The following is a 15,002-nucleotide window of genomic DNA, read 5'->3' as shown; positions in this document are numbered from 1 at the left end:
TCGAATCGAAAATAATCGAATCGAATCGAAAGGATTTGAATCGAATCGAAAAGAATCGAATCGAATCGAAAAGAATTGATCGATTTGAATCGAAAATAAGCGAATCGAATCAAAAAGATTCAAATCGAATCAAAAACATCAAATCGAATCGAAAATAAGTGAATCGACTCGACTCGAATCGAAAATAATTGGTTAGCATAGAATCCAATTGAAAATAATAGAATCGAAAATAATCGAATCAAATTGAAAAACATCAAATCGAATCGAAAAAAATCGAACCGAATCGTAAAGAATCTAATTGAATCGAAAAGAATCGAATCGAATCCATTCGAATTGAATCGAAAATAATCAAATCGAATAGAAACAAATCGAATTGAATATAAACGAATCAAAAGGAAATAATTGAATCGAATAGAATCGAATCGAAAATAATTGAAACGAATCAAATCAAATCGAAAATAATCGAATTGAATCAAATCAAATCGAATTGGAAATAAACTAATCGAATCGAAAATAAACGAATCGAATCGAATCGAATCGAATTGAAAATAATCGAATCGAAATGAATCGAATCGAATCAAAAGTAATTGAAACTAATCAAATCAAATAAAAAATAATCGAATCAAATCAAATCGAATAAAAAATAATCAAATCGAATTGAATCGAAAACAATCGAATCTAATCGAATCGAAAATAATCGAATGTAATGGAATGGAAACGAATCGAAAATAATCGAATCGATTGAATAGAAAATAATGGAATAGAATACAATCGAAAATAATCGAATCGAAAAAACTCGAATCGAATCGAAAAGAATGGAGTCAATTTGAAAATAATCGAATCGAATCGAAAAGAATCGAATCGAATCCAATCGAAAAGAATCGAATCGAATCGAATCAAAAATAATCGAATCGAATCGAAAATAATCGAATCGAATTGCATGGAATCGAAAATACTCGATTCGCATCGAATCCAATTGAAAATAATCTAATTGAATTGAATTGAAAATAATCGAATCGAATAGAAAATAATCGAATCGATTCAAATCGAAAATAATCGAATTGAAATGAATATGATCGAATAGAATCAAAAAGAATCGAATTGATTAGAAAATAATCGAATTGAATCGAATCGAATTGAAAATAAACAAATCGAAAGTAAATAATTGAATCGAATCGAATCGAAAATAATCAAATTGAATCGAATTGAATAAAAAATAATTGAAACGAATCAAATCGAATAAAAAATAATCGAATTGAATCAAATCAAATCGAATAGGAAATAAGTGAATCGAATTGAATCAATAATCGAATCTAATCGAATAGAATTGAATAAAAAATAATCGAATCAAATCGAATCAAAAAGAATCGAATCGAATGGAAAATAATGGAATCGAATCGAAAAGAATAGAATACAATAAAAAATAATCGAATCGAAAATAATCATATCAAATTGAAAAGAATTGAATCGTATCGAAAAGAATCGAATCGAATTGAAAATAATCGAATCGAATCGAAAATAATCGAATCTAATCCAATCGAATTGAATCGAATCGAAAATAATCAAATTGAATCGAAATTAATTGAATCAAATCGAATCGAATCGAATCGAAAGTAATCAAATTGAATTGAATCGAATCGAATCAAATTGAAATGAATTGATTTGAAAATAATCGATTCACATCGAATCGAATTGAAAATAATCGAAACGAATTGAATCGAAAATAATCGAATCGAATCGAAAACAATCGAATCGAATTGAAAACAACCGAATCGAATTGAATAGAAAATAATGGAATCGAATCAAATCGAATAGAATAGAATCGAAAATAATCGAATTGAAAATAATCAAATCGAATTGAAAAGAATCGATCGATTTGAATCGAAAATAAGTGAAGCGAATCGAAAAGATTCGAATCGAATCGAATCGAAAACATCGAATCGAACCGAAAATAATCGAATCAAATCGAATCGAATCGAAAATAATCGAATCGACTCTAATCGAATAGAAAATAATAAAATTGAATCGAATCGAATAAAAAATAATCAAATCAAATAGAATCGAATAAATAATAATCGAATCGAATCGAAAATAACTGAATCGAGTCAAATCGAAATGAATCGAATTTTAAAATAATCGAATCGAATTGAAAAAAATCGAATCGAAAATAATCGAATCGAATCAAATCAAATCGAAAAGAATCAAATCAAATCTAATCGAATCGAATTGAAAATAATCCAATCGAATCAATCAAATCGAAAACAATCAAATAGAATGGAATCGACAAAAATTGAATCGAATCGAAAAAATCTAATCGAATCTAAAATAAACGAATCTATTCTAAAATAATCGAATCAAAACAAATTGAGTCGATTCGAATCGAAAATATTGAATTGAATCCAAAAGAATCGAATCGGAAAGAAAATCTATTCGAATCGAAAATAATCAAATTGAATCGAAAGTATTCGAATCTAATCGAAAAGATTCGATCGAATCGAAAAGAATCGAATTGAATAGAAAATAATCGAATCAAAAATAATCGAATAGAATCGAAAAGAATCGAATCAAAAAGAATCAATCGATTTGAATCAAAAATAAGCAAATCGGGGATCCCTGGGTGGTGCAGAGGTTTGGCGCCTGCCTTTGGCCTAGGGTGCGATCCTGGAGACCCGGGATCGAATCCCACGTCGGGCTCCTGGTGCATGGAGCCTGCTTCTCCCTCTGCCTATGTCTCTGCCTCTCTCTCTCTGACTATCATAAATAAATAAAAAAAATAAGCGAATCGAATCAAAAAGATTCGAATCAAATCGAATCAAAAACCAAATCGAATCGATAATAATCGAATCGACTCAAATCGAATCGAAAATAATTGAATCGACTCGAATCAATTCGAAAATAATAAAATCGAATCAAATCGAATCAAAAAAATCGAATCGAATAGAATCAAATAAATAATAATCGAATCGAATCTAATCGAAAATAATTGAATCGAATTGAATCGAATCAAATCGAATTGAAAATAATCAATAGAATCGAATCAAATCCAAAATAATCGACTCGCATCGAATCGAATAAAAAATCATAGAATCGGGGATCCCTGGGTGGCGCAGTGGTTTAGCGCCTGCCTTTGTCCCAGGGCACGATCCTGGAGACCCGGGATCAAATCCCACGTCGGGCTCCCGGTGCATGGAGCCTACTTCTCCCTCTGCCTATGTCTCTGCCTCTCTCTCTGTGACTATCATAAATAAATAAAAATTTAAAAAAAATAAAAATAAAAAAAATAATAAAAAAATAAAAAATCATAGAATCGAATAGAATAGAAAATAATCTAATCAAATCGAATATATTCGAATAGAATCGAAAATAATCGAATCGAACAGAATATAATCGATAAGAAAAGAATCGAATTGAAAAGAATCGAATCCATTCGAATCAAATCGATAATAAACGAATCGAGTCGAAAATAATCGATTGAATCGAAAATAAATCGAATCGAATTGAATCAAAAATAAATGAATCGAATCAATAATAATCGAATAGAATCGAATCGAAAATAATTAAATTGAAACGAATCGAAAATAATCGATTTGCATCGAATCGAATAGAAAATATTTGAATTAAATTGAAAATATTCAAATCGAATCTTAAATAATCGAATCGAATCCAATCGAATGGAATCGAAAACAATCGAATCGAATCAAATTGAATTAAGATAATCGAACCAAATCGAAAATAATCGAATCAAATTGTAACGAAAATAATCGAATCGAATCTTACCGAATTGAATCGATAATAATTGAATCGCATTGAAGCGAAAATAAACAAATCAAATCGAATCGAATACAAAATAATCTAATCTAATCGAATCGAAAATAATCGAATCAAACAATAGAATCGATACGAAAAGAATCGAATCAAAATGAAAAGAATCAAATCGAATCGAATCCATTCGAATCGAATCGAAAATAATCGAATCAAATCGTATCGAATACAATCGAAAATAAATGAATCAAATCGCAAGTAATGGAATAGAAATTAATCGAAAATAATCGAATCAAATCGAATCGAATCGAAAATAATCGAATCGAATCGAATCCAAAATTATTGAATCAAATGGAAAATAATCGAATCGAATCCAAAATAATGGAATCGAAAAGAACCGAACTGATTCGAATCGAAAATAATCGAATCAAAAAGAATTAAATCGAATCGAAAATAATCGAATCGAATCGAATTGAACTGAATTGAAAATAATAGAATCGAATAGAAAATAATCGAATCTGGGATCCCTGGGTGGCGCAGCGGTTTAGCGCCTGCCTTTGGCCCAGGGTGTGATCCTGGAGACCCGGGATCGAATCCCACGTCAGGCTCCCGGTGCATGGAGCCTGCTTCTCCCTCTGCCTGTGTCTCTGCCTCTCTCTCTCTCTCTCTGATTCATCAATAAATAAAAATTAAAAAAAAAGAAAATAATCGAATCTAATCGAAAAGAATCAAATCGAATTGAAAAGAATCGACTCGAAATTAGTCGATTTGCATCGAATGTAATCGAAAATAATCGAATTGAATTGAAACGAAAATAATCAAATCGAATAGAAAATAAAAGAACCGAATCGAAAATAATCGAATCAAAAAGAATCAAAAGGATTCGAATCGAAAATAATCGAATCGAGGGATCCCTGGGTGGCGCAGCGGTTTGGCGCCTGCCTTTGGCCCAGGGCGCGATCCTGGAGACCCAGGATCGAATCCCACGTCGGGCTCCCGGTGCATGGAGCCTGCTTCTCCCTCTGCCTGTGTCTCTGCCTCTCTCTCTCTCTCACTGTGTGCCTATCATAAAAAAAAAAAAAAGAAAATAATCGAATCGAATCAAAGTGAATCGAAAATAATCAAATCAAATTGAATCAAAAATAATCGAATCGAATCAAATTGAAAATAATCAAATCGAATAGAATCGAATCGAATAGAATCGAATTGAATCAAAAACAATCGAATCGAATGGAATCGAATATAATTGAAAAGAATCGAATTGAATTGAAAAGAAAAGAATGGAATCGAATCGAATAGAATAGAAATTAATCGAATCAAATCGAAAAGACTTGATCGAATCGAAAATCATCGAATCGAATCAAAAATAATCTAATTGACACTAATCAAATCGACAATAATCGAATCGAATTGAATCTAAAATGATAGAATTGATTCGAATCGAATCGAATCGAAAATGAATCGAATCGAATCGAATCAAAAATAATTGAATCGAATCGAATCGAATTGAAAATAATCGAATCAAATCAAAAATAATCGATTCGCATCGAATCGAATCGAAAATAATAGAATCGAATTGAATTGAAAATAATCGAATCGAATCAATAATAAGCGAATTGAATCGAAAAGAATCGAATCGAAAATAATCGAATCGAATCCATTCAAATCGAATCGAAAATAATCGAATCGAATCGAAAATATTCGAATCGAATCGAATCGAAAATAATCGAATCAAATCGAATTGAATCGAAAACAAATGAAATGAATCAAATCGAATCGAAAATATCCAATCAAATCGAATCAAATCAAATAAAAAATAATCGAATCGAATCGAATTGAAAATAATCTAATCAAATCAAATTGAATCGAAAATAATCGAATCAAATGGAATCGAATCGAATCGAAAAGAATCAAATAGAATTGAATCGAAAATAATGGATTCGAATAGAATAGAATAGAATAGAATCGAAAATAATCGAAACGAATCGAAAATAATCGAATCGACTCGAACCGAATCGAAAATAATGGAACCGAATCGAATCAAATTGAATCGAAAATAATTAAATCGAATCGAACCGAATTGAATCGAAAATAATCGAATCAAATCGAAGTATCTCGAATCGAATCGAAAATAATTGAATCGAATTGAATCAAAAGTAATAGAATCGAATAGAATCGAAAATAATCGAATTGAATTGAATCAAATCAAAAATAATCTAATCGAATCAAATTGAAAATAATTGAATCAAATCAAATCCAAAATTATCGAATCGAATAGAAAATAATTGAATGAAAATGAATCGAATCGAAAATAATCGAATCGAAAAAATAGAACCGAATCAAAAATAATCGAATCAAATTAAAAGTAATCAAATCGAATTGAAAAGAATTCATTATAATCAAATCGAATCCAATCGAATTGAAACGAATATAATCGAATAGAATTCAATTGAAAATAATCGAATTGAATTGAATTGAAAATAATCGAATTGAATCGAATCAAATAAAAAAATCAAATTGAATCGAATCAGTATCGAATATAATCCACACGAATCAATCGAATCGAAAGCAATCAAATAGAATGGAATCGAAAACAATTGAATCGAATCGAAAAGTATCGAATCGAATCGAAAATATCGAATCAAATCGAATCAAATCAAAAATAATCGAACCGAATCGAATCAAAAATAATTGAATTGAATTGAATCGAATCGAAAATATCCATTCGTATCAAATCGTATCGAATCGAAATAATCAAATTGAATTGAATCCAAATAATCAAATCGAATAAAAAATAATCGAAACGAATCTAAAATAATCGAATCGAAAAGAATGGAATCGATTGGAATGAAAAATAATCGAAACGCGTCGAAAAGAATCGAAACGCATCGAAAAGAATTGAATCAAATCGAAAATAATCGAATTGAATCAAATCGAATAAAAAATAATCGAATCGAATCAAATCAAATTGAAAATAATCGAATCAAATCGAAAATAATCAAATCGAATTGAATCGAATCAAATCGAATCAAATTAAAACGAATCGATTCTAAAATAATCGATTCACATCAAATCGAATCGAAAATAATGGAAACGAATAGAATCGAAAATAACCAAATCAAATCAAATCGAATAAAAATAATCGAATCGAATCTAAAATAATCGAATCAAAAAGAATCGAGTCGATTCGAATCAAAAATATTGAATCGAATTGAAAAGATTGGAATCGAAAAGAATCAATTCGAATTGAAAATAATCAAATCGAATTGAAAGGATTCGAATCGAATTGAAAAGAATTGAATCGAATCAAAAGAATCTAATCGAATCGAATCGAATCAAATCAAAAATAATCGATTCGCATCGAATCCAATCGGAAATAATTGAATTGAATTGAATTGAAATGAAAATAATCGGATCAAATTGAAAAGAATCTAATCTAATCGAAAATAATCTAAACGAATCCAATCGAATCAAATCGAAATTAATCGAATCGAAATGAATAAAATCGAAAATAATAGAACCAAATCGAACTGAATTGAATCTAAAATAATCGAATCTAATCGAACCGATTGAATCGAAAATAATCGAATCGAACCGAATTGATTCGAAAATAATCGAACCGAATCGAATCGAAAATAATCGAATCGAATTGAAAAGAAATGAATCGAATAAAAAATAATCGCATCGAATCGAGATTAATCGAATCGAATCAAATCAAATCGAATTGAAAATAATCGAATTGAATCAAGAATAATCGCATCGAATTGAATTGAATCAAAAATAATCGATTCACATCAAATCGAATCGAAAATAATCCAATCGAATTGAATAAAAAATAATCAAATCGAATAGAAAATAATCCAAACGAAAAGAATTGAATCGATTTGAATCAAAAATAATCGAATCGAATCAAAAATAATCGAATCAAATCGAAAAGAATCGAATCGAATCAAATCCCTAACCCTAACCCCTAACCCCTAACACTAAACCTCTCTTAGCCCTAACCCTTAACCCTAACCGGTAACCCTTACCCTAACCCTAACCCCTAAACCCTAACCCTAACCCTACCCAAACCTTAACCCCTAACACTAACCTTAACCCCTAACCATAACCATAACACTAACACTAACCCTAACCCCTAAACCCTAACCCTAAACCTAACCCTAACCCTAACCCTAAACCTAACCCTAACCCTAACTCCTAACCCTAACTCTAACCCTAAACACTCACTCTAACCCTAACCCTAACCCTAAACCTAACATTAACCCTAACCCTAACTCCTAACCAGCAACCCCAAACCCTAACACTAACCCTTAACCCTAACCCTAACACTAACACTAACCCAAACCCTACCCTAACCTTAACCCCTAACCTTAACCCTAACCCTAACACTAACACTAACCCTAACACCTAACCCCTAACGTTAACCCTAACCCTAACCCCGACCCCCTAACTCTTAACCCTAACCCTAACCCTTAACACTAACCCTTAACCCTAACCCTACCCCTAACCCCTGAACCTAAACCTAACCCTATCCCTAACCCTTAAACCTAACACTTAGGTTAGGGTTCTAACCCTAAACCTAACCCTAACCCCTAACCTTAACCCAAACCCCTCACCCTAACCCTAACCCTAACCCTAACACTAACCCTAACCCCTAACCCTAAACCAAACCCTAACCCGAACCCCTAACCAGACCCTAACCCGTACCCTAACCCCTAACCCGTACCCTAACCCTAACCCGTACCCTAACCCGTACCCTAACCAGTACCCTAACCTGTACCCTAACCCTAACCCTAACCCGTACCCTAACCCCTAACCCGTACCCTAACCCCTAACCTGTACCCTAACACTAAACCTAACCTGTACCCTAACCCTAACCCGTACCCTAATCCTAACCATAATCCTAACCCGTATCCTAACCCATACCCTAACCCTAACCCGTACCCTCCTTAACCCGTACCCTAACCCGTACCCTAACCCTAACCCCTAACCCTAACCCTAACCCTAACCCTAACCACTAACCCGTACCCTAACCCGTACCCTAACCCTAACCCGTATCCTAACCCTAACCCCTAACCCTAACCCTAACCTGTACCCTAACACCTAACCCGTACCCTAAACCTAGCCCTAACCCCTAGCCCAAACCCTAACCCATAACCCTAACCCTGCCTTCACCCCTTACCCTAAACTCTAACCCCATCCCCCACTCTATCTCTAACCGTATTCCCTCCCTCTATTCCCTAACCCTAAACCCTATAACCTATCAGTAACATTACCCTAATCCAGACCCTAAGTCAATTTCCTAGTCCCTAATACCTTACTTTAACTCCTACCTCTTGACCCTTACCCCATCCCTCACCCTCACCAGTAACTCGTATGCATAACCATGATCACTAATCCATATCATCTAAGCTAACCTTAACCACCTATTGCTCACCCTAAACCCTAACCCTATCTCAATTCTCCCCATTCACTTACCTTGTCGTTCTGAGTAGCCCTGCTGAGGTGGATGTGACTCTGAACAGCGCCTCCAGGGTCCTCCAGCGGGTCCTGAGGAAGCCGGACTCCTGTCATGGCGGACGTGGCCCCATGTCTTCCTGAGTCATAGACAGCGGGTCCTGAGGACGAGAGGGGTCCTGTCACTGTGGATTATGCGTCACATCCTCCAGAAGCCTCCCCGCGGGTCCTGAGAAGGCCGGGGCTCCTGTCAGCGTAGACGCTGCCCAACGTCATCCCGAAGACTCACCGCAGGTCCTGAGGAGGCTGGGGTTCCTGTCCCCGTGGACACAGCCCCACGTCATCCCAAAAACTCACCGTGGGTCCTAAGGAGGCCGGGGATCCTGTCAGGGAGGACGCGGCCCCACATCTTCCTGAAGTCTCACCGCGGGTCCTGAGGAGACCAGGCTCCTGTCAGCGAGGACGGGGCTCCACATCCTCTGGAAGCCTCACCGCGAGTCCTGAGGAGGCCAGGGCTCCTGTCACCGTGGAGGCAGCCCCACATGGTCCTGAAGCCTACCCGCGGGTACTGAGGAGGCCGGGGCTCCTGTCAGCGTGGACGCGGCCCCACGTCCTCCTCAGGCCTCCAGAGCGCAGAGGGGCTCCTGTTACTGTTGGCGGACGAGGCCTACTGCGCATGTGCGCCCTTGACCGGGGCCTGGGTTCGGGCGCCCCCTGCGGGATGCTCAGGAGCTGAAGGAGGCCGTGCAGGAGGCGGCGTCCCCGCGCCCAGGGCCGGACCTGCCTCCTTCCAGGCTCCAGCTGAGACCTATGAGCTTCAGAAACGTCGCGCTGAAATGGAGCCCAACACCCGGCTTCCCCAGAAATACTTAAGGACAATGAATTGGAACCCACAGGATGCGAAATGAAATGTGGACCAAACTTTTACCACGTCCGCCAAGACTCACTCAACCCTCTTCCACTGTGGGCTGGACCGCGGGCTGGTGCAGCCGCCCTGGAAACAGTCAGGAGGCTCCTCAGGAAGTTACCGATAGACCTGCCCTGCGACCGGCAGGTGCACGGCCTGGAGCTCACTCCGAAGATACAGATGCAATGAAATGCCGGGACACCTGCGCCCCAATGTCTACAGCAGCCAGGTCCACAGTAGCCACACTGTGGGAGGAGCCTCGGTGCCTTCAGACAGATGATGGATAAAGAGGATGGGAGATAGATGATGGTCATAGAGAGAGGAATGGTACTGAGCTATCAAAGAGAAGGAAATCTTGCCATTTGCAATGACGCGGATAGAACTAGAGGGATCATGTTAAGTGAAATAAGTCAGTCAGGAAAGAGAATGACCGTGTGGTGTCATTCATAGGTGGAATTAAAGAAGCAAAGCAGATGAACTACTGTGAAGGGAAGGAAAGACAAATAAGATGAAAACAGATGCAGGAAATACAGACTCTTAATCATAGGAAACAAACTGAAGGTCGCTGGAGGGGAGGGGGGAGGGGTTAACGGGGGACGGGCACGAAGGAGGGCAGGTGATGTCACGAGCACTGCTGTTCTCTCCAACTGGTGAATCCCTGAATTCTACCTCTGAAAGTAGAATTATACTTTCGCTATAACGAAAACACTATACGTTAATCATTGGGTTTAAATTAAATTAAGTTAAAAAATATCAGTTGTATCAGAGCACATTTCCTTCTGGACTCTCTGTTCTGCTCCTTCAGCTTATGCTGGAACCACCCCCTGTGGGTCTAAGTAGGTGCCACGCCTCGTTCATGGCCCAACCCAGGGCTAGAACTCAGGACCCCGAGATCAGGACCAGAGGTGAGGTCAGGAGTCGGATGCTTAACCGACAGAGCCAGCCGGGGGTCCGAGAACCACACTGCTTTATCCTGTGTCTCTGTGACATCGTTTGAAATAGGAAAGTGCTGCGTCCCACTCTATCCTGCTTTTCCAATACTGATTTGCTGTCCGGGGTCATTTGTGGGGGCTGACGGATGTTAGGTTTTTTTTTTTTTTTTCCTATTTCTAGGATCTACCACCATGATTTTGATAGGAATGACATTGAAACCGAGGGTGGCTTCAGGAACTGCGGACATTTTCACAAGATGAGGCTCCCACCCCACGAGCCCAGGACGACCTCCCAGAGCCTGGTACGGCTCAGTGCACAAGTCTTGTGCTCCTTTGGTTCAGTCTCATTATTTATTCTCTGTGATGCTCCTGAGAAGGGAGTCACGTCCTTCATTTCCTTCCTGAGTGCTCATTGTCGGGACACAGCAAGGCTACTGAGCTCTGTAGGTTCAGTTGGTGTCCCGTGAATTTACTGAATTCAATCATTAGTTCTAACAGGTTTTGGTGTGGGCTCTCGGGTTTCCTGTTTCTAGTACCGAGTCTTCAGCAAGTAGGGACAGTGTGACGTCCCTCTTCCAGGTGTGAAACCTTTGCTGTTTCCTGTCTGTTGACTACATTAGGACTTCCAGTGCTGAGAGGGGACCTCCTTGGCTTGTTCCTACTCTTAGGGGAGATGATTTCAGGTTTTCACCCTTGAAGATGATGTCAGCTTCCTAGCGGCCTTTATTCTGTTGATAGACATTTCCTCAAAACCCACTATGCTTTTGATGCTGTATTTTGTCAAATGTTTTTTCTGCAACTCTTGAGAGGATTGTATGCTTTTTGTCCTTTCTCTCGTTTTTCTTTTTTTTAAGATTTTATTTATATATCCTTGAGAGACACAGAGACACAGAGAGAGAAAGGCAGAGACACTGGCAGAGGGAGAAGGCGGCTCCATGTAGGGAACCCGACGTGGGACACAATCCCGGGACTCCAGGATCACGTCCTGGGCTGAAGGCAGGCGCTAAACCGCTGAACCACCGGGGGCTGCCCCATGTCCTTTCTCTGGTTAATGTGATGGATCCTGCTGACTGATGGACAGAGGGGCCGTGGGTAGGACACGGGCGACATAGATGAACAATAGTAACAGCTATAAGCGTCTGGTTCGTAAATAAAATAAGTCACAGAAATTTAGAAAATACAGCCTAGGGAATAGTCAGTACTGTTGTGACAACTTTGTACGGGGACAGATGGTGACGCCGCTTCTCGTGGGGGGAGCTGAGTAAGGCACAGAATTGTCAAGTCACTAGTTGTAGCCGTGAAACTACTGTCACATTGTGTGTTGACTGTACTTCAGTAAATATCAAGGAAAAGGGGTTTCTGGTAGGACTCCCGGTGGGTCCGTGAAAGGCATTTACACGGTCGTTACACACACGAAGGCACCTCTGCAGAGGGGATAAAGATGCTCACGTGTCTTCAAGTTAATTTTTAGAAGATTTACTTGAGAGAGGGTGTGGTAGGGAGGGGCAGAGGGAGAGGGGGAACCTGGAGCGGACTCCTCACCCAACGGAGCCCGAGTCCCGCGCGAGGCTCCACGCCACAACCTCGAGATCCTGACCTGAGCCAAACTAAAGAGTCGACGTGGAACCGACTGAACCACCCAGGAGCCCCTCAAATGTTAAGTGCAACCCCATGCTGTGAACTCTGGGGGTCGGGGGGGACATCTGTGACCCCCAGTCTGCCTAGAATGGTGGGAGGCCTGCAGGGCCCAAGGATGGGAACTGAGGATGTGGGAGGGTGCCTGCATCCCCTTCCCGCCTGGCGTGGGGACAGGACCCTCCCCCGGGACCCTCGGCCTTCAGGGTGAAGGGCTAAGTGCTGATTGGACCCCGCCTGCGCACAGTGATGATGCGGGACCCCACTGTGGGCAGAACTGTGCCGCCCCCGGGTTCCACCGCTGCCTGGTGCTCACTGTGCTTCTGTAGACCTTCGGAAGCACTGGTGCTTTGGATCTGGCTCACAGCGACCCGACTCTCCCGCTCTCCCAAGTAGCTCAATACTCCCACTCTCCCCAGTACCCCCACTCTCCCCAGTACTCACACTCACCCCAGTACCCCAACTCTCCCACTCTCCCCAGTACCCCAGTACTCCCACTCTCCCCAGTACCCCAACTCTCCCCAGTATCCCCACTCTCCCCAGTACTCACACTCACCCCAGTACCCCAACTCTCCCACTCTCCCCAGTACTCCCACTCTCCCCAGTACCCCAACTCTCCCCAGTACCCCAGAACTCCCACTCTCCCCAGTTCCCCAACTCTCCCACTCTCCCCAGTACACGGTGCATAAAGAGGAGGCGCTCACACAGTGACAGGTCACAGGTGAGTGGCCCCTGATGTCTGCTCCCCGTGGACCACTCTGGGGCCTGTGTGTCTGGGTGGGGGCGTTGGCCTCCTGGGCTGGGGTCCAAAACACCCCGACCCCAATGAGATGACCTTGAGCAGCTCCTGCAGCCCTTCCACAGCCCCACGGGGTGAGGGCGGCCCCCTAAGGCCCTGTCCAGGGAAGGAGGCTGCAGTCGGAGTTCGGCAGCTCCCCCGGGACCCCCGCTCCCCTGTAAGGCCTGTGCTATGCAGGGAGACACAATACGTGACCTTTCCAGCCCGTCCTAGATGCAAGGACCCCGACAGGGATGACACCCCCCCCCCCGCCCCACTCTGTGGTGAGGGGAGGACGGTCAGGGCCTGCTGGGTCCCCCTGACCGGTGAGCAGGCTTGCTCTTCACGCACTGGAGTGCGGGCAGAGTCCCTCGTGCTCCCCCCAGACCCCCCCTCAGGCTATTCACGCACCGTTGCCCTCAGGGTGGGGAGTTTGGTCGCACTCTTGCTGGCATCAGGTTTTAATTTTGATGAAGTCTAGTCCTTTGCTTTCTCCCCTCGGTCGTTGTGCTTGTGGAATCTAAGAGAAACCTTCGATATCCCCTGGGCTGGGAGACATCACCCCGAGCATCAGATCGGCAGTTCGCCAGAGCCTCCTGGGTCCCCCGCCCGTGTGCTCCTGATACCGGGGTGGGAGCGCTCTGTGATCCCAGCGTGACGGCGTGTCCTGGGACAGTGGCTGGGAAGGTGGACTGTAGGTGGGCGAGCGACAGACAGGCAGTGAGGGCCCGTGTGTGATGTTCCAGCCAAGCCTGTGCCCCTCAGGGCTATGGGGTTGTCTCCGGCTCTGGTCAGACGGAGGGGGACCTGCCCACGGGGAGCACCCGGACGCATGTGTCCTCGGAAGGTTTTCATGTGCCGTCATTCTTGGATGTGTTTGGATTGCAGCACCATGCAGGAGGACTCGGAGAACCTACTGGCCTTGCGAAGGGCCAATATCGTGGCCCAGTACCATCAGGTGAGGCCCAGAAGGGACCATAGACAATACACACCCACGACAAGGGAGACCATACCTGCAAGGCAGGGGAGGCCCAGGAGAGGATCAGAGCCAAGGATGAGTCAGGTCAGCCCAGACAAGGACCATAGTCACCAGGAACAAATGAGACCCTGGGGATGGTACTGGTGTCAGTAGCAACTAAGGGTCCGTCCTGGATGTTAGTCATTGGTAGCTGAGGAGCCCAGTCACCAGGTACGGTGAGGCCCAGGTGGGGACCACAGTCACCAGGTCCAGAAGAAGTCCACAGCTACCATGTCCAGGTGAGGCCCAGGTGGGGACCAGAGTCACCAGGTCCAGGTGAGTTGAAGGTGGAGACCACAGTCACCAGGTCCCGGTGAAGCCAAGGTGGGGACTACAGTAGCCAGGTCCACATGAGGCCCAGATGGGGACCAGAGTCACTAGGCTCAGGTGAGGCCCAGTTGGGGACTAGAGTCACCAGGTCTGTGTGAGGCCCAGGTGGGAACCACAGTCACCAGGTCCAAGTGAGGCCCAGGTGGGAACCGCCTTGATAGAAATGCAAACTCTTCTCAC

At 41.8% G+C, this 15,002-nt stretch overlaps 1 long non-coding RNA gene across 3 annotated transcripts in view; it reads right to left on the bottom strand.

The window, feature by feature from the left end:
• The window catches only part of LOC118351392 (uncharacterized), a 64,822-nt gene extending 54,920 nt beyond the window's left edge, over nt 1-9,902 (bottom strand). For 2 of the 3 annotated variants that reach the window (XR_007402691.1, XR_007402690.1), the window contains exons 1-2: nt 9,580-9,901; nt 9,244-9,383 (exon numbers count right to left, since the gene is read on the bottom strand). This is a non-coding gene — a long non-coding RNA (uncharacterized LOC118351392). Of the gene's footprint in view, nt 1-9,243; nt 9,384-9,579 lie in introns of all 3 variants that reach the window. The other variant, XR_007402692.1, reaches the window with a different exon arrangement.
• Nucleotides 9,903-15,002: the final 5,100 nt, after the last annotated feature.

Source organism: Canis lupus, chromosome 16 (assembly GCF_003254725.2).
Source record: "Canis lupus dingo isolate Sandy chromosome 16, ASM325472v2, whole genome shotgun sequence".
In the NCBI taxonomy this organism is placed as follows: domain Eukaryota; kingdom Metazoa; phylum Chordata; class Mammalia; order Carnivora; family Canidae; genus Canis; species Canis lupus.
This window is presented reverse-complemented; position numbering and strand designations above follow the sequence as displayed.